Source organism: Teleopsis dalmanni, chromosome 1 (assembly GCF_002237135.1).
Source record: "Teleopsis dalmanni isolate 2A chromosome 1, ASM223713v2, whole genome shotgun sequence".
Classification (NCBI taxonomy): Eukaryota; Metazoa; Arthropoda; class Insecta; order Diptera; family Diopsidae; genus Teleopsis; species Teleopsis dalmanni.
The window spans coordinates 38,754,618-38,762,538 of record NC_051846.1 but is presented as its reverse complement, the minus strand read 5'-3'; positions in this window follow the sequence as shown (position 1 = coordinate 38,762,538).

The following is a 7,921-nucleotide window of genomic DNA, read 5'->3' as shown; positions in this document are numbered from 1 at the left end:
TTGGTGTTTAAGCACTTCAGGCTGTTAAATTCCAATTAGATTGTCCACAAGCACTTGAAATTGAAAAAAATTAAAAAAAATAAAATAAAATGTATGGAAAGAAAAACGAAATTTTAAACTTTTGAGGGCACTTTCGTTTACTTTTCTGGCGTACACAATGGAATTTCATTTACCGCAACTTAAGTGGCATTTACTCGTTACTCACCACTCACCACTCGCTACTCGCCACTCGCCATTCGCTACTAATACTTAAAATGCAGTAAGGAAGCAGAAGACAAACGGAATGATGTACACGCCTTACAACCTGCACAAAGGCGTAATAAAGGCATTACCTTATAAATATAATAAAGCCAACCAAAAAGAAGAAAAAACCAGAGACATTTAAAAAATTATAATAAAATTTGAAGAAATTAAGCGAATGCATGGCGGAGTCAAAGTGACGTACGTGAATGAATTCATTAACGAAAGCAAAAAATACAAATAAACTGAGGAATAAAAATTTTTGTTGGTTGTAAAATTTGTAAAATTTGACCAGAAGTACTCGTGCCAGTACACGTAAAGTCGCAATTGTTAAGAGCGAAATGCGAACATGAAATTAGAAATCGTACTGACAACAATGACACTTACAACAAAAACTGCGAAAATATTCTATGAGCACTTCAGCTAACGTGTAACGTGTAAGGAAAAACAAAAACAAAAAATAGAACTTTTGCAAAACGCGATTTTAATGGTCAAAATTTCAAATTGGACGCGTAAACCCCCGTTTAATGCCTCGCCACACATGCAACATTATGCGAAGCGCTTAGCCCGTCAAGTCAAGACCAAACGCACGCAACATAAAACAATTTCATTTTAATTTATTCAAAATGAAATTATTTTTGGCAGCTAAACTCACATACCCAAAATAATTACAACGATCGCGATCACGTCCACTGGCATTTTTGACTACGTAGTACCTACTTCCTCCGTTTGCCATTTGCCATTTGCCACTCGTTACCGCTCAGCAGCGCTACTCGCCACTCGCCACTCGCTGTTTGTCGCCGAAAGTATCTACGAATGGATTTGGCTGTTGCCTGTTGGCTCGAATGCGTGAAAATGAAATTAGTGCGAAATTTTATTCTGAGCACATTATTTACTCCATAACTGCGAACACATCAAGTGAAATGTGAATTGTAAATTGTGAAATTTTTTCGATTCGATTCGTTCGTCATTTACTCACTCGCTGTATTTGGCTGAAGGTATTTTTAGTTAATACAATTTAATGTCATTTCGCATTTGCGTACCTACGTTTTGGCATTTATTAAATGACAAATTTCAAAGAAAGTTTCTATTTATCCAAGCTTGTTTTTACTCAAAATATGAGTAATTACGGGTATTTACAAAACTTAAATTTCATTCGTTTAGATTTGCTTTATGAAAGGGAAATAATTTATTATGCCTTTTACTTAACTTTTAAGTGATATGTAATCAAACTAATTACATTGTTGAAATAACACAACATTTTATAATAGGTATTAGCTTATGATTATATATAATATAACAGTTATATAAAGATATGAGTTTAAAAAATAAATGATGGTCACTCTACCATCAACCAGTAAATAGAAACTCAATAATCAGTTATAATAAGCGACTAACTCATAAAAACGCCACGTTTTTAGCTGTCAACAGTTTTGTTTCAACTGGTACCGGCTAAATCCCGCGGAGTTCCAATAGGACGTTCATCGGTGCAACTTAAAATTCATTCGTTTAGATTTGCTTTATGAAAGAGAAATAATTTATAATGCCTTTTACTTAACTTTTAAGTCATATGTAATCAAAGTAATTACATTGTTGAAATAACACATCATTTTATAATAGGTATTAGCTTATGATTATATATAATATAACAGTTATATAAAGATATGAGTTTAAAAAATAAATGATGGTCACTCTACCATCAACCAGTAAATAGAAACTTTATAATCAGTCATACTAAGCGACTAACTCATAAAAACGCCACATTTTTAGCTGTCAACAGTTTTGTTCCAACTGGTACCGGCTAAATCCCGCGGAGTTCCAATAGGACGTTCATCGGTGCAACTTAAAATTCATTCGTTTAGATTTGCTTTATGAAAGAGATATATATATAATCTATATATAATCTATAATCTATATATATAATCTATATATAATCTTATATAACAGTTATATAAAGATATGAGTTTAAAAAATAAATGATGGTCACTTTACCATCAACCAGTAAATAGAAACTCAATAATCAGTCATAATAAGCGACTAACTCATAACTCGGTACCAACCGGTACCGGCGATATCTTCGAAGTTCCAATAGGACGTTCATCGGCGCAATATACCGATGCGTGTGTGAAGCACACGATGGTGTTGAGCCTTAATGCAAATATGTACATGAAATTCTAGACCTTCATGTTAAACAGTTTCGGTGAGAAAAATAAAAATAAAAAATTAACACACATGTCGTCAAAGTAAATGAGACTATAGTTACATCTTTACCTAAGTAAATCTACAATTTGGCTTTACTGCACAGTCAATTCAACAATTTCACAAAATGTATTATGTTAAGCCATTAAAATTGACGATACGATAACGAATAATTTATTATCATAGTATGATAAAGAATTTTGTTGCCACTAATCAGTTAAATCTCTTAGAATCTTAAATGAAACCTATTATTTTTTATTTCTGTCACTAACAAAACTTCTTTACTTTTAATAACAATTTTTACTTAATTTTCAAACAAATTCTCATCGTCAATGCACAAAAACTGTGTTTGAACAGAAGAAATATGTCAGTGTGAACATCAATTAAACCTGCTTAATGATATAAAAGCAGTGTTGCATCTGGAACTATCAATTATTCGACCAAGCATTGCTATCAATTAGAAATGACTTAATTTAGCTTCTTTTAGTTCCTTCAGCGAATTCTCTTTTACCGATTTAATCGACTCAAAACGCTTACCACAAAGCGTCAATTTGAATTTCGGGAACAGGAAAAAGTCGCACGGATCCAGATCTGGCGAATATGGTGCCTGAGCGATGAGAGTGGTGCCGTGTTTGGTCCAAAAATCGCGTACAACAAGAATTTTCCATAGTAAAAATCGCTAAATGCACTTGAGGTAGTCTCACATTAACAGCTGTGTAAACAAACTAATTGACAGATGGCGCTCAAATTTGTACCATATGTCAAAAAAGAATGTACCAACATAACAAAAAAAAAGTTCTAAGATTTTGAAAAAGGTCTATTACTTAAGGAGTAGTTAACAAACAACAAAATCCGGATACTTTTTGAGCAGGAGGTACTTACAAAATTACAATTAAAGTTATTTTCAAAATAAATGTTATTTTTCAAAACATATTTTAAATTATAATGAAATTGAGGTTTTGAATAAGAATGAATCACAACAATAAACATTTTTTATTGTTTTTATTAATTGAATTTTTGGCTGACCATACAGCTGTTTTATGTAATAAAAGTAACAAAAAATTTTGTTGTTATAATTTACTACAATTCAAAACATCCAAAAACAATAGTTTATATTATGTATAACAGTCAGTGTCATCATAACTAACGTTAAAATCAAATTTAATACAAAAGTATTCATACAATTATTATGAATATTATCCTTTAAATTATTTTCTAAATTATTACTGAAATAATTATTATCTTCAAAATTATTTTCAAAACTATTTTCATAATTTTCATCAAAACATATCAATATTAAGTCCAAATTTATTTTATTAATTTTCAAAATAATTATAAATTAATATCTAAATTATCTTCAAAATTATTTTCTAAAATGTCTATTGGATTATATTCAAAATTATTTATAAAACTATATTAATAATTATATTCACAACTTTTATCAAAATTATATTTAAAATTGACTATAAAACTATCTATATAAAATATATAGTATATATTATATGAACTATATAATTATTTTCAACACTTTTTACAAAACTAATTTTTTTTTTAACACATGTTAATGTCACGTCCAGAATTATTTTCAAAATTATCTTTTAGATTTAATTTAAAATTATCTTCATAATTATTTTTGAAATTATTTTTTAAAGAGGCTTTCGAAAAGTAGTGAACTACAACAACAAAAATTATTTATAATATTATTTTAATTAATTAAATTTTTGGCTGACCATACAGATGTTTCAAGTATTACCTATAGCTTCTCCAAATCTTTAAATATTTTCTTCTAAATCATTTACTAAATTATCTAAATTATTTACTTCAAAACATATCATTAATGAAAACATAGACTTAATATCTCAGTCCAAATTTTCAAATTTATTTATTGAATTTTCTTTAAAATCATAAAATCATAATATTTTAAAAATTATCTCTAGAACTTACTTTAAAATTATCTCGAGAACTTACTTTAAAATTATCTATAGAACTTACTTTAAAATTATCTATAGAACTTACTTTAAAATTATTTTTAGAACTTACTTTAAAGTTATAAACTTACTTTAAATAATATTATAGTTTTGTACAAACGGAGTGAACACGATTCCTTTGTCGCGAATGCTAGATCGGGATCTCATGATATGTACCCACAGCTACAATATGACATTATTCATAATTTTTATTACGAAAACACTCAGCATATATCGAGCGTATTTTTTAAATGTAGCTGCGGTCTTTTTAAACTGAACGGTAGAGAATTTAATATATCTGATCGTATTTGTTGTTTGTGTAATCGTCATGATATATGGACGTATTTTTTTTTTGATAAAGCACTTCTGTCGGAAGAAGAAGGAAGTTAAAGTCTTGTTAAATGGTAGCAACAGTGGCGGAGCTAGACCAACTCTGGACGTCGGCGACATTAGAATTGCGAGGCCCCCTTTATAACCCAGTTGTAAAACTAAATAAGTTACATTCACTAATATGACAAAGCATGATTGAAAGTTTTATTGCTAATCTTTTACTTTTAGCTTCACTTCATTTTTTTTAAATTATATCATAATTTGCGCCAGCTTTATTTTCGCTTCAGTTTATAGAATTTCGAATGGAGATAGTCTCTCTTGGATTATCATAATTTTCTAGTACGTCTTAATCAATTTTAAATTTGAAAAGCTTCTTTCCGTCGAAGCTATACTGACTGGAACTGTGAACATGAATCTGGGTACTATATAAACATTCGGAAATTTTTGAATATGGTTAATGCCATTATCAAACCAAATTGTTCAAAATATTTACTAAGTGCTTAGAATCCACAGTCGGTAACTTTTTGCGAGGCCCCTGTGGGCGCGAGGCCGTCGGCGGTCGCCGACATCGCGGTCGCCTAGCGACGCCTTTGGGTAGCAATATTTATAAACTGAACAAATTTATGAAAAATATTTTAAATTATAGAAGATTACTTATTGTTGAATTTATATGAATAATAATGTTAATATTTAAACCACAGATTTTTAGTAAAATTCTATAATTTCTGTGAGTGCTGTATGAATTTTTGAAACAATAAATAATAATAATAAATAAAATTATCGTCATAATTATTTTCAAAATTATCTAAAAAATCATATTCAAATTTACCTTCCTAATTTTATTATTTACTATTATATACTTTTTTTCAAATTAACTATTTCAACTATTTTATTTCAATCATCATTTTGTATTCTCTTGAAAGTAAAAATTTTGGCTTTGATAAATTGGTTTTATTTATGATTTTAATACCTTTTTGCAATTCGTTTCACTTCAATATTTTTGCATTAAATATCATTTTTATTTACTTAACATCAACAACAGTTCAACAATTTCGCTATTCCAAATTTTAGGTCAATAACTTCCAGAAGCAATAAAAAATTTAAAAAATATAAAAAAAACAAAAACAAAAACAAAAATCGAATGCAAAATTTTGGCAAAACTTTTCTGCCCGAAAAAGTTAAACTTTCAATTGATAAAGTAAAGTTTTGGGAAGTTTATTTCTTTTAATTTTTTTTTTTTTTTTTTTTTTTTGGTACTACTCCACAACATCAAGACACGTACAAAAATTTATTAACTTCATCCTGAGGGCCTCGAGAACACGTTACGCTTCGAATGTATGTCACAATGAGTTTTATGATTTTTTAATAAGAAAGGGAAAAAAGCAACAACAACAATAACAACAATAATAACAATCACAACAATAACAACAATAAAAAACGCACCGATCAAGAATTCAAAAAGCGATAAAACAATAAAAACAAGAGTAAAAAGATACACTCGAAGCGAGAAAAGAAAAAGTTTTTTATAAATAAATTGGCGTTTTACTTTCAATCGAAATTTGTGAAACAGGCCTAAACCGTAAAACCGACTAAACCGGAGCGCACAGGAAGGGAAAGCTCACAAATATTTGTGCTTGAGATATATTCAAATGCGATATGGGCCGGAGCGATAAAGGCGTGTGCAACAACACATACAGGCAGGCAATGAAAAGCAAAAGTTTTTAAATAAAAATCAATGTGAAAAATGAAAAACAAAAAAAATATATTATTTTTCATATGAAAATCGACACTTAAAAGTCAGTTAAGTTGAGCCGACTAAACTACAGACACAAATTAACATTCTTTACTTTAAACAAGAAATTTCAAAATCAAAGACATTAAAACTGAATACTGAAAACTGAAATATCAAAAAGAAAAAAAAACATAAATAAATAAATGAAGTTAAATAAAACCTGCCTGGGGCACTTTCTCTTTCTTTCTTTGTTGATAAGACGCAAGACACACCGCAACGCAACCTATCGATTTGGTAAAATCACAAGCGTTTGGATACATACGCTACGTATCTGTATCTGTATCTGTATCTGTATCTGTATCCGTATCTGTATCTTACTTTCCGTCCGTCCAGCTGCCTACGAGTACGAGTATCTGTTGCATGAGTGTGCTCTGTTTGTTGCTGTGAAGTGAAGTTGCTGGATATCAACGTATCGTGTCATGGCAATTGACACTATTCAAACTACTTTATAGCATTGCATGCATGATTGCTCGCAACAGTTCAGCATCGTTATAAGCCAAAACATGTCGGCTGGAAATAATAATAACCATACCACAGGCATAGCTCCATCGATAAACGTTATTAAAATCATATCTATCATTAACACCGAACTGTGATATTTAAATTCATTCGCAGCATCAACACCTTTTGTTGTCAGAAAATTTTACGTTTCATTGAAGTTTTGTGTGTGCAGAACTCTCGCTTTTCAACTATGTTAACTCAGATACTTCTATTATTTATTTTATATCTATCTATCTATTTTCCTTTATCGCTTGCCATACAATCAACTTAATTTCCACTTAAGCCATCATCATGAAGACATTTGACACTCTTTGTCAGCTCATAAAAACCAATCTAAATAATAGATAGAAGAAAAGTATTTAAAAAAAAGAAAAAAAAAACGAATAATGACTGATTCAAAGCACTTAAGCCCAGTTAAGTAGATCAAAGTAGCGTATTGTTATCTTAAGCTGACAATGCGACATTTTAATTTTCTGCTTCTTTTTAATCCAAAGTCTTGACCAACTGAGTTTTGTTATTGTTTTCAACGCAAAACAAAAAACTTTTTGAACATTTATTGAGATATAAAAGCAATTTTTTTTTTTGTTTTTTTTTTGTATCTATTGTATCACGTTTCAGTGTATGAGCTATGAGCACGAGCAGCAAACAAGATGCGAGAAAGTTTATTTTTTCGCTATGTATTTCATTTATTTCCTCTGCTCATTATTTCTATATTTTTAAGTAAATCAATTTCTATATTTACAGAATTTTTTCCTACTTCCCAAACGTTTTTGCTGGCCTGGCCGCCTGCGACTACCGGCTGCCGCCAATATAGGAGCGCACTGAACAACGCTCGTTTTGCAGAAAATATAAATTCAATAAATATGCAAATTTTATTGAAACTTTTGAATTA